At 41.3% G+C, this 14,126-nt stretch overlaps 1 long non-coding RNA gene across 1 annotated transcript in view; it reads right to left on the reverse strand.

The window, feature by feature from the left end:
• Positions 1-7,157: 7,157 nt before the first annotated feature.
• The window catches only part of LOC137626656 (uncharacterized), an 88,616-nt gene continuing 81,647 nt past the window's right edge, over positions 7,158-14,126 (reverse strand). The window contains exon 4 of the long non-coding RNA XR_011041078.1: positions 7,158-7,499. This is a non-coding gene — a long non-coding RNA (uncharacterized lncRNA). The remainder of the gene's footprint in view (positions 7,500-14,126) is intronic.

Genomic DNA, 14,126 nt, shown 5'->3' on the forward strand with positions numbered 1-14,126 from the left:
ATGGTTTGAAAATGGAGGTAAGGTATGCTGAACAGCAGAGTCAGAACGAGCTGGAACAACAACAGTGGAAGGTGCAGAAAGTTCCTGTTCCTGTGGAATGAGTGGAGCGTGAAGAGACCGAGGTTGCGCAGAACAAGGTAAAGTTCCCGCAAGCAGAGGTGTCTGAGGTGCAGGAACAGGGTGCACGGGTTGAGCTCGGTGCAGCAGCTGAGGAGACTGACTCACAGGTGGAAGAGGTTGTACTTCCACCGAGAGTTGCACCACCGGTGGAGCAGCCAGGGGAGGAGGAGGAAGAGTGGAGTAATCCTCCTGATCCCAAACCGAAGGTTGCCTTAAAGAAGGCTGAGGCTGAACAACACTGGGAACAGCGAACACAGAAAGAGGTTCAACATCGTACGCCTGGCAGAAGGTGCTGCGACTGGGTGCAGCGAGTGCAGGCGGGTTGAGCACAGGCTGAACGGGTGCAGGTGGAGGTGCAACACTCTCAGCCCGACATTCACGCAACAGGTCCGAAAGCTGTGCTTGCATGGACTGTAGTAGAGTCCACAACATCGTACGCCTGGCAGATGGTGCTGCGACTGGGTGCAGCGAGTGCAGGCGGGTTGAGCACAGGCTGAAAGGGTGCAGGTGGAGGTGCAACACTCTCAGCCCGATACTCACGCAACAGGTCCGAAAGCTGTGCTTGCATGGACTGTAGTAGAGTCCACAACATCGTACGCCTGGCAGATGGTGCTGCGACTGGGTGCAGCGAGTGCAGGCGGGTGCAGCACAGGCTGAACGGGTGCAGCACAGGCTGAACGGGTGCAGCCGGTTGGTGCACCACCGGTGCAGGCGGGTGCAGCACAGGCTGAACGGGTGCAGGCGGTTGGTGCACCACCGGTGCAGGAGGAGGAGGAGGTGCAACACTCTCAGCACGACACTCACGCATCAGGTCCGAAAGCTGTGCTGCATGGACTGTAGTAGAGTCCACAACATCGTACGCCTGGCAGGTGGTACTGCGATCAGGCGGAGCGAGCATAGGCGGGGGGGAGTGTAGGCGCACTCTCAGCCCGACAAAATGATGACTGAGGAGAGTCAGAGCTAACCCAATGACTGCATCCGGGTTGTTGAACTTTACTTCGTACGTCTGGCATAGGTCTGGACTTTACGTTTAAGAGGTCTAGAGACCTGAGACCAGCGTTACTCTGCCTTATTTTCTCCTCTAAATCTCTTCTGCAGACGAGCAAAATAAGGGCTCAATCGTCTGCGGGTGGGAGTGACGGTCTCGGTAAGACACGCCCACAACCACCGAGGATACTTCTGTGCGCCGATCAAGGCCTGCCGAACCCTTTTGCCCTTCGACATTGCTTCTCCCCTGGGCTTGGGAGCTTGCAAGAGGTCCCGGACTGGGAGGACGACTGGCGCGCACAAAAGTACCCTCACGCATAACACTGACATCAATCACTTATCACTTTGATTTCTGTTTGCACTTATTTCACTGAACTCGAAACTTTAAGTGGTTTGTACCTGAAACACGCAATTCTATCCTTCTCAAAAGTTAGTAATTGCGAAAACAGAATTACAATGTAACAGAAAAATCTAATGAAAGAAAATTCAGTGGCTGGAAAGAGACTAAACACTAGATCACACTAGAAACGTTTAGTTTCTTCCCCTAAAGAGACTAGGGATAAGAGCAAAACGATAACGACGTTACTCGTACGCCTGGCAGGCTTGAGGGAAACGTTTATCCTCTTTCTCCCTCCGTCTCTATCTCTCTCTCTCTCTCTCTCTCTTGACTTAGAACCTGAGAGAAGAGCCCAATCATATATATCGTTAAAACATATTATTGTTAAAGGAAAAAACTGAAATATTTCCCAAAAGTTCCTTATTAGGATCAAAACCATTAAGTTAAGAAAGAATGAACAAAACGCTAGACACGGTTACTCTTACTGCAATGTGAAACCGTGAACATTCTTTCTCTATCGTAACGATAGAGTGCAAGTTGAAACGTTCTGAACGTCAACAACTGCCGAGACAAACAAAACGTTAGTTCAACTTTGAAAAAGTACGAGACTATCAAAGAAATTCTTTCAAAGACCTTAAAATAGCATAATATGTTAACAGGTAAAACCGAAATGACGGACTCACGATAATTAACTTCGGTACCAAGAAAAGACCGCCTACTATTAGGAAGGTCGAATATAAACAAATATAAAAATTAATTTTAATAAGTTTATAATAAAAGGAAGTTAATCGAAGAGGCCTATAAGAGGCGGAGAGATATAAAATAAATCTATAACTTTTGTTAAGCAAAATTAAGAAAGAGAGTCTATACTCTCTTAGACACCAACACTTCCGTCTAAGGGAAGGGTCGGCCATTGAAAGGTGAACGAGAGTTCATACTCTCTTCGTCACCAAAATTAATCAAATTAATTCCAAAAGCTAACTAAGCTAAAATAGAAGTTTCCAGTAAAGCGACAGCCGAAATCAAAGAGAAATACTTCACCAAAGTCGTGAAAATACTCCAAGAACATAAGCGTATCCCAGAACGTCTTGCCGGAAGCACGACAGAGGAATAATTGAGGAGGTGTCAACAAGAAGTACTTGAGTACCTGGCCACAGGTGGCGCTGGTAAGTACACCCCCTTCTAGTATTGTGATAGCTGGCGTATCCCTCCATAGAATTCTGTCGGGCAACGGAGTTGACAGCTACATGATTATCGGGTAAGTTTAATATTGAAAAATTCTTCTTCCCTCGTCTCACTAATTGGTACAACAGGCTTTTTATCGTTACTACAGAACCATGGAAGCTTTTACGTTAGCATCCTGCCATATGTCTGTGCCCTGCCTTCCTGAACTTTCATTTGTCCCCATTTTCATTCTGCAAATTCTTTAAAACTACTGCTTTTATACCCCACTGTTCCTTCTGATTACTAAATACTCCTGTACAATTGACCGACATATAATGTATGTCCAATAGATAATGTACAACTAAACAGATACAAAAAAAAATTGTACTATACAGTACTGTTATCATAAACTAACATAAAAGGTATACAGTACTGTACAGATTTTAATACTAATATAAGAACTACATAAAATCATTTGGGCTGAGATTTGACATACCTACATATAGTAAGGCAATTCCCCCAATTTTGGGGGGTAGCAGACATCAAACAAATGAAACAGAAAAGGAGACCTCTCCTCACTATGTTCCTCCCAGCCTGACAAGGGACTCGACCGAGATCGGCTGGTACTGCTAGGGTGCCATAGCCCACCCTCCCCCATTATCCACCACAGATGAAGCTTCATAACGCTGAATCCCCTACTGCTGCTACCTCAGCAGTCATCTAAGGCACCGGGGGAAGCAGCAGGGCCTACCGGAACTGCGTCACAAGCGCTCGCCATTCATTCCTATTTCTAGCACTCTCTCTTGCCTCTCTCACATCTATCCTCCTATCACCCAGAGCTTTCTTCACTCCATCCATCCACCCAAACCTTGGCCTTCCTCTTGTACTTCTCCCATCAACTCTAGCATTCATCACCTTCTTTAGCAGACAGCCATTTTCTATTCTCTCAACATGGCCAAACCACCTCAACATATTCATATCCACTCTAGCTGCTAACTCATTTCTTATGACCGTTCTCACCCTCACTACTTCATTCCTAACCCTATCTACTTGAGATACACCAGCCATACTCCTTAGACATTTCACCTCACACACATTCAATTTCTGTCTCTACGTCACTTTCATTCCCCACAACTCCGATCCATACATCACAGTTGGTATAATCACTTCTTCATATAGAACTCTTTAAATTCATGCCCAACCCTCTATTTTTTACTACTCCCTTAACTGCCCCCAAACACTTTGCATCCTTCATTCACTCTCTGACGTACATCTGCTTCCACTCCACCATTTGCTGCAATAACAGACCCCAAGTACTTAAAAACTGATCCACCTCCTCAAGTAATTCTCCATTCAACATGACATTCAACCTTGCACCACCTTCTCTTCTCGTACATCTCATAACCTTACTCTTACCCACATTAACTCTCAACTTCCCTCTCTCACACACCCTTCCAAATTGTGTCACTCATCGGCCAAGCTTCTCTTCTGTGTCTGCAACCAGTACAGTATCATCCGCAAACAACAACTGATTTACCTCCCATTCATGGTCATTCTTGTATACCAGTTTTAATCCTCATCCAAGCACTCGAGCATTCACCTCTCTCACCACTCCGTCAACATAAAAGTTAAACAACCACGGCGACATCACAAATCGCTGTCTCAGCCCCACTCTCACTGGAAACCAATCGCTCACTTCATTTCCTATCCTAACACATGCTTTACTACCTTTGTAGAAACTTTTCACTGCTTGCAACAACCTTCCACCAACTCCATATAACCTCATCACATTCCACATTGCTTCCCTATCAACTCTATCATACGCTTTCTCCAGATCCATTAACGCAACATACACCACCTTACCTTTCGCTAAATATTTCTTGCATATCTGCCTAACTGTAAAAATATGATTCATACAAACCCTACCTCTTCTAAAACCACCTTGTACTTCCAAGATTGCATTCTCTGTTTTATCCATAATCCTATTAATCATTACTCTACCATACACTTTTCCAACTACACTCAACAAACTAATACCTCTTGAATTACAACACGCATGCACATCTCCCTTACCCTTATATAGTGGTACAATACATGCACAAACCCAATCTACTGGTACCATTGACAACACAAAACACATATTAAACAATCTCACCAACCATTCAAGTACAGTCACACCCCCCTTACTTCAACATCTCAGCTCTCACACCATCCATACCAGATGCTTTTCCTACTCTCGTTTCATCTAGTACTCTCCTCACTTCCTCTCTTGTAATCTTTCTCTCATTCTCCTCTCCCATCACTGGCACCTCAACACCTGCAACAGCAATTATATCTGCCTCCCTATTATCCTCAACATTCAGTAAACTTTCAAAATATTCCGCCCACCTTTTCCTTGCCTCCTCTCCTTTTAACAACCTTCCAAATCCATCTTCCATGGTCTCTTCAATTCTTGAGCCAGCCTTCCTTACTCTCTTCACTTCTTTCCAAAACTTCTTCTTATTCTCTTCATATGAACGACCCAATCCCTGACCCCATTTTGCCTCACTTACCTTGCGCTTTACTTCCACATTTTTCTCTCTATATTTTTCATACTTCTCTACACTATTACTCTGCAGCCATTCTTCAAAAGCCCTCTTTTTCTCTTCCACTTTTACCTTCACTCCTTCATTTCACCATTCACTGCCCTTCCTCATGCAGCCTCCAACAAACTTCTTGCCACACACATCACTTGCAATCCCAACAAAATTTTCTTTTACTAACTTCCACTCCTCCTCTAAATTACCAGTTTCTCTTACTTTCACTTCGTCATATTCCATTTTCAACCTTTCTTGATATTAACTTTTTACCCCAGGTTTTATTACCTCTTCAACCCTTACTAGCTCCCTTTTACATCCACCTACTCTATTCCCCCACTCTTTTGCTACAACTAATTTTCCTTCCACTAAAAAATGATCAGACATACCGTTAGCCCTACCCTTAACCACGTGCACGTCTTTCAATCTTCCAAACATTCTTTTAGTTATCAACACATAATCCATTAATGCCCTTTCTACTACTCTTCCATTTGCCACTCTTACCCATGTATACTTGTTTTTATCTTTCTTTTTGAAAAAGCTTGAACTTATCACCATCTCTTGCTCAACACACATATCTACCAGCTTCTCACCACTCTCATTTTCACCTGGTACGCCATACTTCCCAATGACACCTTCTACCTCTCTAGCGCCCGCTCTAGCATTTAAGTCACCCATGAAAACCACATAATTCCTTCTACACACCTAGTTAATTCATTCCAGAACTCATTCCCCTCTTCTTCACTTTTCTCACAACCTGGCCCATACACACTGACAAAAGCCCAACATTCTCTACCCAACCTAACCCTTACCCACATTAACCTAGATGATATCTCCTTCCATTCCACTACTTTACCTGTCATCCATTCACTCAGCAATAAAGCCACACCCTCTCTTGCTCTTCCCCTTTCAATCCCAGACACAACACCAGACATTTCACCAAACATCACTTCACCCTTCCTTTTTATCTAGTCCACTGGAGCATCGGACATGTCAATTCAGGTTTGGGGTTAGGCCAGAATTCATCATAGCGCTGGCCAGTGCGGATAGGTGATAGAGGGAGATTTTTGTCTCATTGCTCATAGCAAACCAACCTGGTATGGGTGGCCATGACTAGTACAGCTTCGCTGATCATAGCGATACACAAACCCTTTCATCTAGTGAAAAACAATATACTTTTATAGGTTATCATATTAACACTATATTGAACCCAATTTAAATTATTATGATATGAAGAAAATTATTCCCTTTTTATGCCACTCCTATTGTACGCCGCTTCACAACTAATGAATTCCTAAAGTTAGCATAGCTCTCTAGATAATGATCAACTGCTAATTTAACACTGGTAATAACAAATTAAAAAAGTGGGTTTCTTTACTACTTGGAGGAAGTAAAGTCTAGCCATAGCCACACCCCACTTGATTTAGTTTCAAAATTCTACCTCATGTAATGTAAGGGCATATAATTATACGCTAAATATGAAGGGGAATATTATCCAAGTATATACAGTAACTAGCATTTGTATATGTGTATTGTACTCACGATAAATCTAAAATTCACATACAATACAGTACACGCGATGTAGTACACTCCATGTATGTATATCACTGTTTATGTATGTGAATGTGAAAAGTAAAAAGGCATTTATCACAAGTACTATGTGTCAAATATTTAACTATGGGCATTTCCATGTTCATATCAGGCCTAGGTCTGAAATACATAAAAATAAAGTGATTTCCATTCAACAAAATATGGTACCTGCTTTTAATTAAGCCTTGAATTTAGACTGCTATATATCTTTGACTATGAATTTTAATATTACTAAAAATAAATAGTTTGATCACACTACTGATTCAAATTATTGACTCTCTCAAGCCTGGCCCAAAATGGTTCGTTCTTACATATACCAAGGCATCTCCCCCAAAATTGGGGGGTAGCCGACATCAAACAAATGAAACAAAAAAAAAGGGACGTCTCCTCTCTATGTTCCTCCCAGCCTGACAAGGGACTCAACCGAATTCGGCTGGTACTGCTAGGGTGGCACAGCCCACCCTCGCACATTATCCACCAGAGACGAAGCTTCATAATGCTGAATCCCCTACTGGTTCGTTCTTAATGATAATAAATATCGATTGCGGCAATTTCTTGAAAACGCTGACCGAAGACGGAAATGTTGAAGATCCTCATAAGATGTTGGTTGACGATTAGTGTTGAATACTTGTAAGATATTGTGGTGACTCTAGATCTGTCTTCCAGCAGATGGCAGCACATACAGGGAGGGAATTCTCAATGCTGGCCGAGTGTCCTATTCATTCCTGTTAATACAAAAGTCTTATTTTATTCTATACAAAAGGGATCTTATATCTAAAGCTTCTTAAGAAAACTGAAGAATTATCTTCAGTACAAATAAATTGGCCTCAATCTTACAAATAGTTAAATTATCTATTACACAAAAAGAAATGAAGTTAAACTACTAATAACTCGACAGATTTCAAAACAAATAAACAAATGAATATATCTACAATATAAACACAACAATAAATGCAGCCTTTTCTAGTCCACTGGAGGACAAAGGCCTCAGACACGTTCTTATTCATGTCGGGGGTTTGGCCAGTTTTCATCACCATGCTGGCCACTGCAGATTGGTCATGGTGGGAGACTATAGTCTGATTACTCATAGCAAACCAACCTAGCATGGGTGGCCATGACTATTTGCTGATCATGATGATACACAAACCCTTTCACCACTTTAAGGTATATATAGTCTTGGGTTAGAGTTCTCTTGCTTGAGGGTACACTCGGGGACGCTATTCTATCTTATTTCTCTTCCTCTTGATTTGTTAAAGATTTTATAGTTTATGAAATATTTATTCTAATTATGTTACTGTTCTTAAAACATTTCATTTTTTCCTTGTTTACTATCCTCACTGGGCTATTTTCTCAGTTGGAGTCCCTGGGCTTATAGCATCCTGCTTTTCCAACTAGGGTTGTAGCTTAGAAAGTAATAATAATAATAATAATGATACAATAACTTGTATGAAGATTTCAAAATTGTGAATACAGTACTAAATAACAAAAATAGTATTGCCAGCTCTATATGTAAGATAAGAGGAGATCAAACTCACTTAGGTCTAAGTACCGATTACTAATATCAGCATTTTTTCATGATCTGCGGCAAAAATCACAGTGGGTTCCAAGAATCATTTTCCACCACACAGTCAATCAGAAATCACAGGTTCTGAATGTCAAAGGTTTGGACAACATACCTACTGTCATCCAATTCATCTATTGAATCAAATTCACCTACTGTCATCCTATCAACCTAATGATATCCAATTCACTTACTGTTATCCACTTTACCTACTATCATTCAATATACCTACTGTTATCCAACCTACCTACTACAGTATTATCCAACTCGGAACCACAAGACCCAAAGTGAAAGGTGTAAAAGCCAAATATATGCAAGAGGATATAAAAATGCCTTGACTCACTGGTGGAACAAAAGGATAAGTAGATATGCATGGAGGATCAGTATAAATGGGAAAAAGATTCCACATAAGGACTAAGCATTGTCATTGTAAAACAATCAACACCTGCTTGACGAATAACGCTAGGGACACGAGGCATTGAAGTAAGCACAGCAAAATCAGTTCAAGTGTAGCTACATAATGCTCCCTTGGTATCAGGATACAAATGAGAGAGATAAAACAGGTAATTGAATTGGTATGCAATGGTGAGGCCATGGACCATATCATAGCATACATAGAAGGCTCAGAAAAATTCTTATGCATAAGATATGCAGAAACTGGTATGCTCTGGTAGTGTTAAAATACCAGAAGGACCAGGTACTCAGAAAAATTCCAATGTATAAGATATGCAGAAACTGGTATGCTCTGGAAGTGTTAAAATACCTGAAGGACCAGGTACTTCTTCATCAGAATTTCCAAGAACATCACAATCATCATTGGCTTTAGATAAATTAGAATAAAGTATACAGGTTACAAAAGTATATTCTTATAACACAAAACAAAATCTTCTTTACAGCCCATCACCTAACATTCTGACTCCACCCTCTAAACATCTGTAAGGTCAATGAAACGTAAATATTTGGTCATTTGCCGGTAAAGCGTGTGAGCGGACCTGATTTGTTTGATACATGATAGCTGACTTAGCATATCTCAAAAGAAACATTTGATATAACTGAACAACCTTATACAAAAAAGAAAGCAAATACAAACCAAAAATTTAGAGAGAGAAGATATGAGTGAAAAGTGAAAACAAACGTGTCCAGTCAAACCGTGGGACAAGAAACGATTGCATTGTTTACGTGAGGCAAAAGATGGGAGTAGTGGTGTTTCTAAACTGGCTTCTCTCCTTGCAAGGACAATAACAGGGCTAGATGGGAGAATCACTTTTTTCCATTAGCGTCTTATATTTTCCTTCTTAAACAGAATAGCCTATAAATTATGGAAGAAATGTGATTAGAATAATCATGGAACATGATTGAAAAGGAAATTTATTCATTATAGTTTGTAAATTGTTCTTGGCCTCCCATTTGCACATTCCACTTACTCTTCTCCCTTGACAAGATGATCAGATCTTGATTGACAACCAGTGAAAGACACAGAAGTGGTGTTTGTAAACTTTATTGTCTGAGACTACTGAGAGGAGTAGTAAGTTGAGCAATGTCAGACTTTGCGAGACTAGCTACAATAAAGCTGGGATGTAATAACCCTTTTACCCCCAGGCTCTTTGGAAATTTCCAACCCTTAACCCCCAAGGGGTTATTTTTTTTCCCAGCACATTTTGCAGTATATTTTTTTTAAATTGCTCTAACAGCCTGAATTTTTGTCATAGAGAGGTCAGGTTGGTCTCATTCTCTTGGAAAATGCCTGAATTTCTTCAAAAAATTATCAAAAATATGAAAAAAAAAATTTTATAGCATTTTTTTTTTCAAGGACGTACCAGTACGTCCATGGGGGTAAAGGGATGGGTTTTGTGAAACGTACCAGTACGTCCTTTGGGGGTAAAAGGGTTAAGAGAGATACAGCAAAGTATATGGAACATACGCATCCTAATGCCGACTGCTCAAACAGATTTTTGGTTCATACTATACTGGAGTTCAAAGAGAATTCAGTGATATCAACTGTGATTACATTGTGTGGAGTATTCTTATTCTCATAAAGAAGGACCTTCTAACAATTGTTAGTGTGTTGATATGAATATTTTATTTCATTTATCTGTTAACCATTTGGGGCCACAATCATAATTTGAGAATCAAGACCCAAACCATTTTTTGGACATTCTACTTAAATCATCTTACCACAATATCTATACAAGCAAGAACTTTACAAGATTTATCATTGTATAGCTGAGTAAATGAATTTCTATTGATATATATTATATATTTTATAAAATTTTAAAGAAAGCAAAAACTCCTTAATTACTGGACACAAATTACATCACGTCGCTGATAGGAGTATAGATAGTGGACGTAAATTACGTCCGACGGCAATCAAAGGGATGAAAATATGATTTCAATACAGAATGTTCATTGATTGATTGAAATAACAATGTTAAGACTGATTACATTATTTAACAAGAACTCAAAATGATAAGAAACATGGGTTACGATACTAGATGTGGCCTTGATGGTTGTAACCTCTGCTTTCCATGCTTTTATCTTTCTCTAGTATATTTGGAAAATTTATATTAGAAAAGTGTAAAGAAGGACCCTTTTTCACTGGGCGTCACAGGTCTCTCCCCAGAAATAGATTTTTCCTTCGTCAAAATCCCTTTATTACTACCTTCGAGTCCTATTGGTTGTTTCATAAATGTGGATGGCATCAATAGGCAAAACTATTTATGTAAATAGTGAGTACTGTGGTTATGTCAAGATTTGGGTTATAAAGTACAGTACCATTCAAGTTTATTTTGACTGATATTTTGGTAATGTACTGTATATACAGCAGTATCAAGCTTGCTCTCATGCTAGTTGTCAAACTACGCGAGGGAGGGCATGTGTATGTGTGTGTACGTACAGTACGAATGATATATGGCAAGATGAAATAAGGGATTTTGACGAAGGAAAAATCTATTTCTGGGCGAGAGACCCGTGCCGCCCAGTGAAATGCTCCTTTAACATCATTTCTAAGGTAAAAACTGCTATGAATTTACCAGAGAAAAATTTCTATAGGAATGCTAGGTTGAACCCAGCTCGCTCACCTTAATAAGGTGTCGGTATAATACTGGGGCGCTGAATAAATCACAACCAGAGGCCTCGCACCATTTAGATATCTCCTGTCAATATCCCCGAACAGCGAGGTGCCGTTCAACATCCTACTACTACTAGCAATCCCACGCCAGTGACGTCACTCCCAATCAGGGAGGGACAGGTGGGTTCACTGGGCGGCACGGGTCTCTCGCCCAGAAATAGATTTTTCCTTCGTCAAAATCCCTTTTCTGGGCTCCGACCCGTGCCGCCCAGTGAAATCGTACCAGAGAATGGGGACCCAACATGGCTAACTACCTGAAGAGGGAATAACACAAAAATGAGTTTAATATAAAAAAAGAGGGATGTGGAAACCCGTAAAATTAGATCAACATGTATATGACAGTGATAAATAGACATGGTAAACAATCAACAATGAAACCCGTAGGTAAAATTCAACAGATATGAATAGTGGGAATCCAGCTTGGTAATCAAAAATGCAAAATAAAATCAGCTCGGGGATTCAAGAACAAGTGAAATCAAAACAATTTGTGAAATTGAACAATTGAATAATAAAATAATACACCATAAGGGTGTATAGTAACAAAACAGGTAGGAACAACAGGTAAGCCAGGCAGGAGGGAAAGAGGACAGAGCAAGACGTTGTGATTAGGACTCAGTACCTTCGGGAGGAACTATATTCCCTGCAGCTACTGTGGCAAATCTAAGAGCTTCTAAAGGTTTTAGGTAGTGGCGCTTGAAAACTTTAGGGAACTTCCAACCCGTATATTTTGAGAGCTCATCAAATGCCATATGGTGGAAAATATTAATTGAGGTAGCCACAGCTCTAATATCATGGACATGTGGGAATGATACAGGATTAGCTTGTTTAATAAAATAAAGAATTTGTTGTCTGATTCCCTTAAGGGTAATAGTTCCTCCGTGTTCTCTAATAAATAAGGGCCCTGTGGTTGTAGTGGAATTTCTACCTAAGTAGGATTTCAGGGTGGTAACTGGACACAGGGATGGATCCCGAGGAAGTGGAACAATCTTCCAGGGAGACGACCTGTTTTGGGGGTCTTCATTTTTAGCCAGGAAAACTTTGTTAGGAGAGAGAAGAACTTCACCCGAAGAGAGAAACTCTATATGACCAGGGTCTCTAGATAAGGCTGACAATTCTGAGATTCTGGAGCCCGAGGCGAGGCTCAAAAGAAAAAGTGACTTTCTTAATAATGCCATATAGTTACAGGATTCATTTGGGGTGTCAGAGACTAGCTTAAGAACATCGTTCAAAAACCAGGAAACTGCGCTAGGGCGAGTTGAAGGTTTTAGTCTGGCACAAGCTCTCGGAATGGATGAGAAATATGAATCCGTTAGATCAATGTCAAAACCAATATGGAAGATCTTTTTCAAGGCTGACTTGATTGTAGTAATGGTATTGGCTGCCAGGCCAGATTCGAAGAGAGTTCTGAAGAATGTCACAGTTAGGTTCATCGTCATTTTCTCAACTTGGGAATCTTTCAAGAACTTAGCTAATTTCTTGACAGCTGAGTCATATTGACGGAGAGTAGATTCCCTTTTGTCAGATTCCAGGAAAATAGTATTCAAATGATCGATGTTTGCACCTCGTTGGGCTGCGAACTTCATGAAGTCCATAAAGTTAGGGCATTCAGAATCCTTGAGGAAGCGAACACAATGCGAGTTTGCACTGTCTGTGTTAGCACCGGATTGGGAATCCGCCGGGGGCAGAGACCTAGTTCTAGCAACAAGGGGAACTAATTGCTCTTGGGCCAGTGGGGGGCTACGAGAGCCACTTGACCTTTGAAGGATCTTTGTTTGTGCAGAACTTTCAGCAGGAGATTTACCGGAGGAAACAGATAAATCGTCTTCCAGGTATTCCAATCTAGAATCATAGAGTCCTTGGCATAAGCCTGAGGGTCCAGGTTGGGGGCTACGTAACAATCTATTTTGCGATTGGATTTCGTCGCAAACAGATCCACCTGGAGACCCGGGACTGGAGATAGTATCCACTGGAAAGATAGATCGTCTAGTGACCATTCCGACTCTAGCGGAGTCGTCCGGGAAAGTGAGTCCTCTACCACATTCCGAACTCCTGCTAGATGGACTGCTGACAGGTGCCACTTGTGCATTGCCACCATGGAGAAAAACTTCAACATGATGTGGTTTATTTGGGCTGATCTGGAGCCTTCTCTGTTGAGGCAGTGTACTATGACTGCACTGTCGAGAACCAGACTGATATGGAGATTCCTGGCTGGATTGAAACGTTTTAAAGTGAGGAAGACTGCCATGGCCTCTAGGACGTTGACGTGCATTTGTTGGAAGACCGGTGACCATAACCCTTGGACTTTCTTGTGTTGTAAGGGAACCGACTTGGAAAGATTCTTGATCTTCGCCCAAGGCTGCAGACTTTTTCTCAGTGTTGGGGAAAGGCGAGCACGTCTGTCTCGGCGTATTGCAGTTGCTCTGGAACGCCACACTCTGTTTATGTCCTTGAGTTTGGACCTCAGGACGATGTCTGTCACGGAGGCGAACTGTAAGGAACCTAGGATCCACTGATGGCTCCTTCGGAAGGTCAACTTTTCCCTGAGAAATTGTTTTGTATTCTTCGCTATCACCTTCCTTTTGGCTTTGGGGAGGCACAGCGTATGGGAGCACAGGTCCCCTTGGAGTCCCAGCTATTGAAACTTGGTCTCCGGGACCAGGCGGG

The sequence above is a fragment of the Palaemon carinicauda genome, chromosome 34 (genome assembly GCF_036898095.1).
Source record: "Palaemon carinicauda isolate YSFRI2023 chromosome 34, ASM3689809v2, whole genome shotgun sequence".
NCBI classification, from domain to species: Eukaryota; Metazoa; Arthropoda; class Malacostraca; order Decapoda; family Palaemonidae; genus Palaemon; species Palaemon carinicauda.